The sequence below is a fragment of the Phyllobates terribilis genome, unplaced genomic scaffold (assembly GCF_046119375.1).
Source record: "Phyllobates terribilis strain yellow unplaced genomic scaffold, ASM4611937v1 Scaffold_11__3_contigs__length_659146591, whole genome shotgun sequence".
Classification (NCBI taxonomy): Eukaryota; Metazoa; Chordata; class Amphibia; order Anura; family Dendrobatidae; genus Phyllobates; species Phyllobates terribilis.
The window spans coordinates 575,208,594-575,220,868 of record NW_027362771.1 but is presented as its reverse complement, the minus strand read 5'-3'; the positions used below and the strand labels follow the sequence as shown (position 1 = coordinate 575,220,868).

The following is a 12,275-nucleotide window of genomic DNA, read 5'->3' as shown; positions in this document are numbered from 1 at the left end:
AAGAAGTTATAATTCCCACCCCCAAAAAAAAGTAATAATAGTCGGGGGTGCAGAAGAGCAGATCTCACAACCTTCCAGCCTTTACTTAGCAATTTTCCTACTGGTGAAGTCCCAGATTACTCTTTCATTGTCCCCATAAAGTATGATGCCAACAAAAGTGCCCCCCAAACACAGTATGATACCCCCATGGTGAATGCCTCCACATGCGCAGTAAAATGACCCTACTGTACCCCACTTCAACTCCCAAGGCAACATATGGTGACCCTAACACAGTATGATCCCCCAAGTGTGACCCCCACACAGCCCTACATACAGTATAATGGCCCCACACTTCTCCCCACTGTATAATGGCCCGCACTAGCCCTCCAAACAGTAAGATGGCCCCCACACAAACCTTCACACTGTATAATTGCTTGCATACAGTATAATGGACCCCCACATAGCCTTCCATATAGTATAATGCGTCCCCCATAACTCTCCATATAGTATTATGCATTCCCCATGATCCTCCATAAAATATAGTGCACTCCCCATGGTCCTCCATACAATATAATGCACCCCCATGGTCCTACATACAAATTAATGCACCCCCATGGTCCTCCATACAGCCATACAGAATAATGTACCCCCATGGTCCTCCATACAGTATAATGATCCCCAGGGCCGGCTCGAAAGCGTCTCAATGGGCCCCTTTAACACATACCACGATTCATGATGCACAGATAAGGTAGAGGAATGTAGATATAATACAATGCAAAGATTTCACTCAATTCTTACATTACATGACTGATATCTATTGTAAATTCTACAATATCTCAGAAACCAACGAATGCTTGCAGCGCACAGTGCAGACTGGACAGTATAGTCCTCCATACAATATTATGGGCCCCACATAGTCCTCCATACAGTATATGAGCCCCATATAGTCCTCGATACAGTATTATGAGACCCATATAATGCTCCATACAGTATTATGAGACCCATATAATGCTCCATGCAGAAAAATGGCCCCATATGATGCTCCATGCAGAATACTGGGCCCCATATAATGCGCCATGCAGAATGGGCCCCATATAATGCTCCATGCAGGCTGGGCCCCATCTAATGCTCCATGCAGGCTGGGCCCCACATAATGCTCCATGCCGGCTGGGACCCCTTACAATGCTCCATGCCCCTATTAAATGAAAAAAATAAAATACTCACCTCACCTCATCTCTCCTGCTGCTGCTGCCGCTACTCTACTCCGGACTCCTCAGCGTTGCATTCTTCCCGCTCTCTGCGCTGTGACTGCTCAGGAGAGGGCGCGCTGGAAAGACGTCATCGCGCCATCTGACCTGAGACATCACAGTCAGGAGAAGCGGAAGATACAGGATCTGCAGAGGAATGGGGAGAAGTAAGTATTGTGCTGGGGCCCTGAGCAAGCGGGTGGGGGGAGGGCAGTTGCAGGCGCTGGCACCAGACTCCCCGCCCACAGGCCTCATAGCGCGCCAGGGTGCCTGATGGCGAGTGGCCCCCGCACTTGCCCGAGTGCGCCACGTGCTGACGCCAGGCCTGATGCACCCCTATGGTCCTCCATAAAGTACAATGCACCCCCCATGGCCCTCCACACAATATAATACACCCACCGTGATCCTCCAAACAGTATAATGCACCCCCATGGTCCTTCCCACAATATAATGCGCCCCACATGGTCCTCCATGCAGTAGTATGCACCCCCATGGTTCTCCGTACAGTAGTATGCACCCCTATGATCCTCCATACAGTAGTATGCACCCCCATGGTTCTCCATACAGTAGTATATACCCCCATGATACTCCATACAGTAGAATGCACTCCCATGGTCCTCCATACAGTAGTATGCACCCCCATGATCCTCCATACAGTAGTATGCACCCCCATTGTTCTCCATATAGTAGTATGCACCCCCATGATCCTCCATACAGTAGTATGCACTCCCATGGTCCTCCATACAGTAGTATGCACCCCCATAATCCTCCATACAGTAAAATGCACCCTCATGATACTCCATACAGTAGTATGTACCCCCTTGATTCTCCATACAGTAGTATGCACCGCCATGATCCTCCATACAATATAATGCTCCCCCATTATCCTCCATACAGCAGTATGCACCCCAATGGTCCTCCATACAGTAGAATGCACCCATGATCCTCCATACAGTATAATGTGCCCCCATGGTCCTCCATACAGCATAATGTACCCCCATGGTACGCCATACAATATAATGCATCCCCATGATCCTACATACAGTAGTATGCGCCATCATGTTACTCCATACGGTACTATGCACCCCCATGATCCTCCATACAGTATAATGCACCCCCATGGTCCTACATACAGTATATTGCAGTCCTCATACTGTATTATGGCCACCGGTCACTGATTTAAAAAAAAAATACAGTACTCACCTCTCCTGGTTCCACCTGATGCTCCGATCTCCTCAGCGTGCGGTGGGAAGCGCCGGACATCAAGGAGCAGCGGGCGCCCTGTAATTACGTCATCGTGCCCGCTGTTCTGACACGTCAGACACCAAGCAAGAATGATGGGGGTGGAAATGTCTGCTGACGCTCCCTCCACCATTATCATTGCTTGCACTAGGTCCCCCCTCCGGCCATCAGCAAGTCAGTAGACGCTTCCACCCCCATTATTCTGTGTGGGCGGGCAGTACTGGTGCTAACGGGCAGAGACGGGGCACAGTGCGGTGAGGGCCTGCTGCAGTGATGGGCCGTTGCGGCCCCACGGCTCAAGGGGCCCCATAGCAGTGGTGTGGCCTGCCGCCATTGGCAATACGCCAGTGCCTAAGGCCAAAAGATTAAGCAAAGAAATATGGAGAATCAATTACAGAATTAATATCTTGTCAGCTGCTCTCTGCAGATTACTCCAAATAGAGTCATGTTATGGTTTTGGGGTGCTATTATATGGTCATGTTATGGCGGTGTTACAGTCACTATTTGCTTTTGTGTGTTCATAGTATAGTGGTATTATTCAGTCACTATTTGGTATTATTGGGTGTTTATAGTACAGTCACTATTTTTTAGTTTTTTTTCATTATAAGCTTCTGGTAACAGCCTCCCCGATCCCCAATTCATCAAAGTCCCTGTTTAGTGTTCTCTTCCACCCCTATTTCATTGATAGCGTCCCCTCCCACCCCCAGTTCATTATGAGACCCTCTTAGTATCTTTCCCCACATCAGAATTTTCCTAATTTCTGCATAAATTTGACCTAAAACGACATCAGCTTTTCACAAGTGGATGAAGAACCAAATCAAATGAGTCCAAAACATTAAACTTTTACACTTTTTTTTAAAGAAAATAATCCAATCTCACATGTATGTGAGTGACAAAAGTATGTGAACCTTTAAGGTTAGCAGATAATTTGAAGGTAGGATCGATAGGGAGGGTTAATATATGGCGGTATTTAATCACTATTTGTTATTATATGGTCACAGCATGACAGTATTGCTTCTCAGCTGCTCTTCTTGCGCCATCATCAGGAAGTCCCTGGTAATGCAATCCTGTAACACATAAGTGAAGGTTCCCCCAGGACGCAGGAGCAGACAGTCTGTATAGCAGGAGGTGGTGACACTATGGTCAGATGGAGGATGAACCCTCTCCCCTCCCCCAGCCTGGGGGGCTTTTCTTTTTTCCATTACAGACTTAGGGGAGGGGTGTTATTAGCATATCCACTCCCAGAATCCTTTGCTCCCACAGCCCCCTAATGACTTTGTCTCTCCTCAGTGTAGACAGAGCCCCAGATCCGGAGGCCGCAGCTCCTCACAGATGGCCTCCAGCTTTGCGCAGTGGCAGTATCATAGCCCATGAGATTTATCCGAGGCGTGATTATTGCTAGTTGAAAACTTTTCCCAATACCCCGCCACGAGGGCTCGTAATACAGTCGGCATGGCAATTTTTGACGGTCTCCCAGTAGACTGAATAATGGTGTTAGTATTAAAAGAAGTGCTTCTCAGAGATAGTTACGTGTATACAGTTGTATTGGAGCCGTATGTTACATGTGTCGGGCTGAGAATTATAAGTAACATTTCACTTCCCCGAGGACAAGAGAATCAGCAAAGAAACGTGCGGGATCAATTACAGGATTACTATCTAGTCAGCTGCTTCCCCGGAGATTTCTCCATATGGAGTCATGCTTTAGTTGTTTTTATTATTATGTGGTCATGGTATGGCGGTAATAACGTCATTGTTTGGTGTTTCTATATTTTCATGGTTTGGCGGTATTCAAAAACTGTTTGCTGTTATATTATGTTCATGGTATAGCGATATTCAGCCACTATGTGATACTATTATGTGTCTATGATACAGTGCCATTCATTCACTATTATTAGTTGTTATCATTATAAGTCCCTGATGGTGTCCTGTAATGGGGGCTCCTCAGGGGAGATGAATGTATATAAAGGGAATAGATTATGAAGCATTTGCTCCATGTGCTGCACAGCACTCTTGTCAGCACTCTGTCAGCACTCTTGTCAGCATTCTGTCAGCACTCTGTCAGCACTCTTGTCAGCATTCTGTCAGCACTCTTGTCAGCACTCTTGTCAGCACTCTGTCAGCAATCTGTCAGCACTCAGTCAGCACTATTGTCAGCATTCTGTCAGCACTCTGTCAGCGCTGTCAGCACTCTGTCAGCACTCTGTCAGCGCTGTCAGCACTCTGTCAGCACTCTGCTATTGTCAGCACTCTTGTCAGCATTCTGTCAGCACTCTGTCAGCATTCTGTCAGCACTCTGTCAGCACTCTGCTATCGTCAGCACTCTGTCAGCACTCTGTCAGCACTCTGTCAGCACTCTGCTATTGTCAGCACTCTGTCAGCACTCTGTCAGCATTCTGTCAGCACTCTGTCAGCACTCTTGTCAGCACTCTGTCAGCACTATTGTCAGCACTATTGTCAGCACTCTGCCACATAAAGGGGCTGTGATACTGTTACATAATCTATTGCCTTTATATACATTCTTCTCCCCTGAGGAGTCTCCCTTTACAGGTTGATGAAATGCGTATGGAGGGTTTGTACAAGGACATTATTAGAGGGATAGGTCGCACTCGGGCACTGTCCTTGTCAGGACGGGGAGATATTGCATTGGGCACGACAGGGAACGTAGCTTTACCTGTCTGACTTTATTTCCCTTTTCTCCCTCCTGTGTGATGTTTTTGCTGATTGAAAACGTCTAATGGTAAGATCCAACTATTTTATAATTGAGGACAAGTTCACTTTGTCACTTTAATATCTGTATATGTCATTGTGAGATATTGGTACCCATATTTTAATCTTGAATATTAAAAGTGAGATTTTATTTACCAAATCTGATCCGGCTTACCCCTACTTAAATTCATTGGATTCTTGTACCCCTAGTGGGCTTTGCTAACCTGATAACATCCTCCCACCACCACCAATTAATTGAAAGTCCCTTATGGCATTCTCTACCCAACCCCTCCAATTCATCATAAGTCCCTGATAACAGACTCCCCGACCGCAATGCATTGAAAAGTCCCTGTATAGTGTTCTCTTCCACCCCTAGTTCATAATATGTCCTTGATAGCGTCCTCCTCCTGTTAGTGTCTTCCCCCAATTCATAATAAGTCCCTGATATCATCCTCCCCTACCCCCCAGTTCATTATAAGTCCCTGATGGCGTCCTCTCCCCAATTCAATCGTTGCCTCTTATGGGATCATCTCTGCATTGCTGGACAGGTCTGGAATACAGAAGAGACGGTTCCCTTCCAGGACGTAGAAACCAATGGACAGAACGTATAGTGGTGAGTGGTGATAGTCTGTAACCAGAAAGGAGGAGCAGACGGCCGATAATACAGGAGAAAGTCATTGTGTCAGAGCTCATGTACAGAAGCCCGGATAGCTCAGTCGGTAGAGCATCAGGCTTTTAATCTGAGGGTCCAGGGTTCAAGTCCCTGTTTGGGCGGAAGCTTTTAATAAAGATGAAACCAATAAACGCTATTTCTAAAGGATTTAAGAGACCTAGGGAAGGACAAATGATGGCGACTGTTCAGGAAAATATCACGGTTACTGTTCTTTGATTTCAGTTAGTTTTGGGTGGTGACCTTGTTCTCGTTCGCTGCTCTCTTGGCGCCAACAACAGGCGATCACTGATAATGTAATGTACTAGAACATAAGTGAGGGCTCGTTACATATTCCACGTAGTAGGAACTTGTGGACAGTCAGTATAGAGGAACTATGTGGCGGTATTCAGCCCCTATTTGGTGTTATTATGTGTTCCTGGTATGGCGGTATTTAATCACAATTTGTTATTAGATGGTCACGGCATGACAGTATTGCTTCTCAGCTGCTCTAGCGCCATCATCAGGAAGTCCCTGGTAATGCAATCCTGTAACACATAAGTGAAGGTTCCCCCAGGACGCAGGAGCAGACAGTCTGTATAGCAGGAGGTGGTGACACTATGGTCAGATGGAGGATGAGCCCTCTCCCCTCCCCCAGCCTGGGGGGCTTTTCTTTCTTCCATTACAGACTTAGGGGAGGGGTTTATTAGCATATCCACTCCCAGAATCCTTTGCTCCCACAGCCCCCTAATGACTTTGTCTCTCCTCAGTGTAGACAGAGCCCCAGATCCGGAGGCCGCAGCTCCTCACAGATGGCCTCCAGCTTTGCGCAGTGGCAGTATCATAGCCCATGAGGTTTATCCGAGGCGTGATTGTTGCTAGTTGAAAACTTTTCCCAATAACCCGCCATGAGGGCTCGTAATACAGTCAGCATGGCAATTTTTGACAGTCTCCCAGAGGACTGAGTAGGTGGTTAATAGTAGAAAAAGAGTTATTGCTGTTTAACTGGAGTAATTCTATATACAGTTGTATTGGAGCTGTTTGTTGTATTTGTCGGGCTGAGAATTATATATAAAGTTGTACTTCCATAAGGCTAAGGGCGTACATAGAAATCTTGGGGCCCCACAGAAGAAGTTATAATTGCCACCCCCACCACCAAAAAAAAAGTAATAATTGTCGGGGGTGCAGAAGAGCAGATCTCACAACCTTCCAGCCTTTACTTAGTAATTTTCCTCCTGGTGAAGTCCCAGATTCCTCTTTCATTGTCCCCATAAAGTATGATGCCAACAAAAGTGCCCCCCAAACACAGTATGATACCCCCATGGTGAATTCCTCCACATTAGCCTCCACATGCGCAGTAAAATGACCCTACTGTACCCCACTTCAACTCCCAAGGCAACATATGGTGACCCTAACACAGTATGATCCCCCAAGTGTGACCCCCACACAGCCCTACATACAGTATAATGGCCCCACACCTCTCCCCACTGTATAATGGCCCGCACTAGCCCTCCAAACAGTAAGATGGCCCCCACACAAACCTTCACACTGTATAAATGCTTGCATACAGTATAATGGACCCCCACATAGCCTTCCATATAGTATAATGCGTCCCCCCTAACTTTCCATATAGTATAATGCATTCCCCATGATCCTCCATAAAATATAGTGCACTTCCCATGGTCCTCCATACAATATAATGCACCCCCATGGTCCTACATACAAATTAATGTACCCCCATAGTCCTCCATACAGCCATACAGAATAATTTACCCCCATGGTCCTCCATACAGTATAATGATCCCCAGGGCCGGCTCCAGGTTTTCGTGGGCCCTGCTCGAAAGCGTCTCAGTGGGCCCCTTTAACACATACCACGATTCATGATGCACAGATGAGGTAGAGGAATGTAGATATAATACAATGCAAAGATGTCACTCACTTCTTACATTACATGAGTGATATCTATTGTAAATTCTACAATATCTCAGAAACCGGCGAATGCTTGCAGCGCACAGTGCAGACCGGACAGTATAGTCCTCCATACAGTATTATGGGCCCTATATAGTCCTCCATACAATATTATGGGCCCCACATAGTCCTCCATACAGTATATGAGCCCCATATAGTCCTCCATAGAGTATTATGAGCCCCATATAATGCTCCTTGCAGAAAAATGGCCCCATATGATGCTCCATGCAGAATACTGGGCCCCATATAATGTGCCATGCAGAATGGACCCCATATAATGCTCCATGCTGTATTGTCCCCATATAATGCTCCATGCAGGCTGGGCCTCATCTAATGCTCCATGCAGGCTGGGCCCCCCTACAATGCTCCATGCCCCTATTAAATGAAAAAAATAGAATACTCACCTCACCTCATCTCTCCTGCTGCTGCTGCAGCTACTCTACTCCGGACTCCTCAGCGTTGCATTCTTCCCGCTCTCTGCGCTGTGACTGCTCAGGAGAGGGCGCCCTGGAAAGACATCATCTCGCCATCTGACCTGAGACATCACAGTCAGGAGAAGCGGAAGATACAGAATCTGTGGAGGAATGGGGAGAGGTAAGTATTGTGCCGGGGTCCTGAGCAAGCGGGTGGGGGGAGGGCAGTCGCAAGCGCTGGCATCAGACTCCCCCGCCCACAGGCCTCATAGCGCGCCGGGGTGCCTGATGGCGAGTGGCCCCCGCACTTGCCCGAGTGCGCCAGGTGCTGACGCCAGGCCTGATGCACCCCTATGGTCCTCCATACAGTATAATGCACCCCCATGGTCCTCCACACAATATAATGCACCCACCGTGATCCTCCAAACAGTATAATGCACCCCCATGGTCCTTCCCACAATATAATGCGCCCCACATGGTCCTCCATGCAGTAGTATGCACCCCCATGGTTCTCCATACAGTAGTATGCACCCCCATGATCCTCCATACAGTAGTATGCACACCAATGGTACTCCATACAGTAGTATGCACTCCCATGGTCCTCCATACAGTAGTATATACCCCCCATGATCCTCCATACAGTAGTATGCACCCCCATGATCCTCCATACAGTAGTATACACCCCCATGGTTCTCCATACAGTAGTATGCACTCCCATGGTCCTCCATACAGTAGTATGCACAACCATGATCCTCCATACAGTAAAATGCACCCTCATGATCCTCCATACAGTAGTATGTACCCCATTGATTCTCCATACAGTAGTATGCACCGCCATGATCCTCCATACATTATAATGCACCCCCATTATCCTCCATACAGCAGTATGCACCCCAATGGTCCTCCATACAGTAGAATGAACCCCATGATCCTCCATACAGTATAATGTGCCCCCATGGTCCTCCATACAGCATAATGTACCCCCATGGTACGCCATATGATATAATGCACCCCTATGATCCTACATACAGTAGTATGCGCCATCATGTTACTCCATACGGTACTATGCACCCCCATGATCCTCCATACAGTATAATGCACCCCCATGGTCCTACATACAGCATAATGCACTCCTCATACTGTATTATGGCCACCGGTCACTGATTTAAAAAAAAAATACAGTACTCACATCTCCTGGTTCCATCTGATTCTCTGGTCTCCTCAGCGTGCGGTGTGAAGCGCCGGACATCTCGGAGCAGCGGGCACCCTGTAATGACGTCATCGCGCCCGCTGCTCTGACACGTCAGACACCGAGCAAGAATGATAGGGGTGGGAATGTCTGCTGACGCTCCCTCCACCATCATCATTGCTCGCACTAGGTCCCTCCTCCGGCCATCAGCAAGTCAGTAGATGCTTCCACCCCCATTATTTTGTGTGGGCGGGCAGTACTGGTGCTAACGGGCAGAGATGGGGCACAGTGCGGTGAGGGCCTGCTGCAGTGATGGGCCGTTGCGGCCCCACGGCTCAAGGGGCCCCATAGCAGTGGTGTGGCCTGCCGCCATTGGCGGTACGCCAGTGCCTAAGGCCAAAAGATTAAGCAAAGAAATATGGAGAATCAGTAACAGAATTAATATCTTGTCAGCTGTTCTCTGGAGATTACTCCAAATAGAGTCATGTTATGGTTTTGGGGTGCTATTATATGGTCATGTTATGGCGGTGTTACAGTTACTATTTGCTTTTGTGTGTTCATAGTATTGTGGTATTATTCAGTCACTATTTGGTATTATTGGGTGTTTATGGTACAGTCACTATTTTTTAGGTTTTTTTCATTATAAGCTTCTGGTAACAGCCTCCCCGACCCCCAATTCATCAAAGTCCCTGTTTAGTGTTCTCTTCCACCCCTATTTCATAACATGTCATTGATAGCGTCCTCTCCCACCCCCAGTTCATTATGAGACCCTCTTAGTATCTTTCCCCACATCAGAATTTTCCTAATTTCTGCATAAATTTGACCTAAAACGACATCAGCTTTTCACAAGTGGATGAAGAACCAAATCAAATGAGTCCAAAACATTAAACTTTTACACTTTTTTTTAAAGAAAATAATCCAATCTCACATGTATGTGAGTGACAAAAGTATGTGAACCTTTAAGGTTAGCAGATAATTTGAAGGTAGGATCGATAGGGAGGGTTAATATATGGCGGTATTTAATCACTATTTGTTATTATATGGTCACAGCATGACAGTATTGCTTCTCAGCTGCTCTTCTTGCGCCATCATCAGGAAGTTCCTGGTAATGCAATCCTGTAACACATAAGTGAAGGTTCCCCCAGGACGCAGGAGCAGACAGTCTGTATAGCAGGAGGTGGTGACACTATGATCAGATGGAGGATAAACCCTCTCCCCTCCCCCAGCCTGGGGGGCTTTTCTTTCTTCCATTACAGACTTAGGGGAGGGGCGTTATTAGCATATCCACTCCCAGAATCCTTTGCTCCCACAGCCCCCTAATGACTTTGTCTCTCCTCAGTGTAGACAGAGCCCCAGATCCGGAGGCCGCAGCTCCTCACAGATGGCCTCCAGCTTTGCGCAGTGGTAGTATCATAGCCCATGAGGTTTATCCGAGGCGTGATTATTGCTAGTTGAAAACTTTTCCCAATACCCCGCCATGAGGGCTCGTAATGCAGTCAGCATGGCAATTTTTGACAGTCTCCCAGGAAACTGAGGATGTTCTTTGGGTTTTAATTTCACGGCATTTAGATTGCAGTAAGTACAACCTAATATCTTTGTTCTTCTGCTCAGTGCGGTGATAGCGATATCACATTTATATACGGGGATTTATTTTTTACTAGTTACAAAAAATCTTGTCTCTGTATTCTGAGCCAGAACTTATCATTTTCCGGTTGATGGAGACGTACGAGGACTTGTTTTTTCGGGGCGAGGTCTAGCTTTCATCAGTACTATTTTGAGGTCTATATGACTTTCTTATCTCTTATTATTCCAACGTATTTTGGGAGGTGACCAAAAAAATCCCAGAGAATTTGCCATTTACACTTTCTTCTGTTTTGGCGTGCAGTGTATATAATAAATAGTATTTTTATTGGTTCAGACATTTATGTACCCAGCGATACCAAATGTGTTAATTTTTGATTTGCTTTTGAAAAAGGGGGAGATATTATCTATATATAAATATGTGCATATGTGTGCGTGTGTGTATAAAGATCAAATACAATATATATATGTAAAATATACAAGTGCATCTCACTAAATTAGAATATCATCAAAAAGTTAATTTATTTCAGTTCTTCAATACAAAAAGTGAAACTCATATATTATATAGAGTCATTACAGTGATCTATTTCACGTGTTTATTTCTGTTTTGGCGATCCATTATTATTATTTTTGCACATAGTAGTATGGTGATGGTATGGCGGTATTCAGTCACTGTCTGGTGTTACTATGTGCTGATGGTATGGCGGTATTCAGTCCCTATCTCGTGTTATGTGGTGATGGTATGGCGGTATTCAGTCACTACTTGGTGTTATTATGTGGTCATAGTATGGCGGTATTCAGTCACTATTTGGTGTTATTATGTGGTGATGATATGGCGGTATTCAGTCCCTATCTCGTGTTATGTGGTGATGGTATGGCGGTATTCAGTCACTACTTGGTGTTATTATGTGGTCATAGTATGGCGGTATTCAGTCACTATTTGGTGTTATTATGTGGTGATGGTATGGCGGTATTCAGTCCCTATCTCGTGTTATTATGTGGTGATGATATGGCGGTATTCAGTCCCTATCTCGTGTTATCTGGTGATGGTATGGCGGTATTCAGTCACTACTTGGTGTTATCATGTGGTTATAGTATGGCGGTATGTCAGCTGCTCTCCTGGCATTTTCAGCGGGGGTCACTAGTAACATAATCCCCTAATACATAAGTAAAGGTTCCTCTCCAGGAAATCGGATCCGGGGCTGAGTACGAGTAGCAGAAGGTGGAGAAACTGTATAACTGGAATGAGGAGCAGCGGAGCGACCCAGCAGAAAGTCCTGACCTCAGAGCGTCTGTACAGA

The 12,275-nt window shown here is 46.2% G+C and overlaps 4 non-coding genes across 4 annotated transcripts; all 4 read left to right on the top strand.

Annotated features, from left to right (window-relative positions):
* The first annotated feature begins 3,809 nt into the window (after positions 1–3,809).
* LOC141167767 (U4 spliceosomal RNA) lies at positions 3,810–3,949 on the top strand. The gene has a single exon (XR_012251558.1). It is a non-coding gene; the product is annotated as a U4 spliceosomal RNA (small nuclear RNA).
* A 1,926-nt stretch (positions 3,950–5,875) lies between these two features.
* Positions 5,876–5,948, top strand: TRNAK-UUU (transfer RNA lysine (anticodon UUU)). Its single transcript has one exon. It is a non-coding gene; the product is annotated as a tRNA-Lys (tRNA).
* Positions 5,949–6,644: 696 nt separating this feature from the next.
* On the top strand, positions 6,645–6,783 carry LOC141168398 (U4 spliceosomal RNA). The gene has a single exon (XR_012252135.1). It is a non-coding gene; the product is annotated as a U4 spliceosomal RNA (small nuclear RNA).
* Positions 6,784–10,783: 4,000 nt separating this feature from the next.
* LOC141168276 (U4 spliceosomal RNA) lies at positions 10,784–10,923 on the top strand. Its single transcript, XR_012252018.1, has one exon. It is a non-coding gene; the product is annotated as a U4 spliceosomal RNA (small nuclear RNA).
* Positions 10,924–12,275: the final 1,352 nt, after the last annotated feature.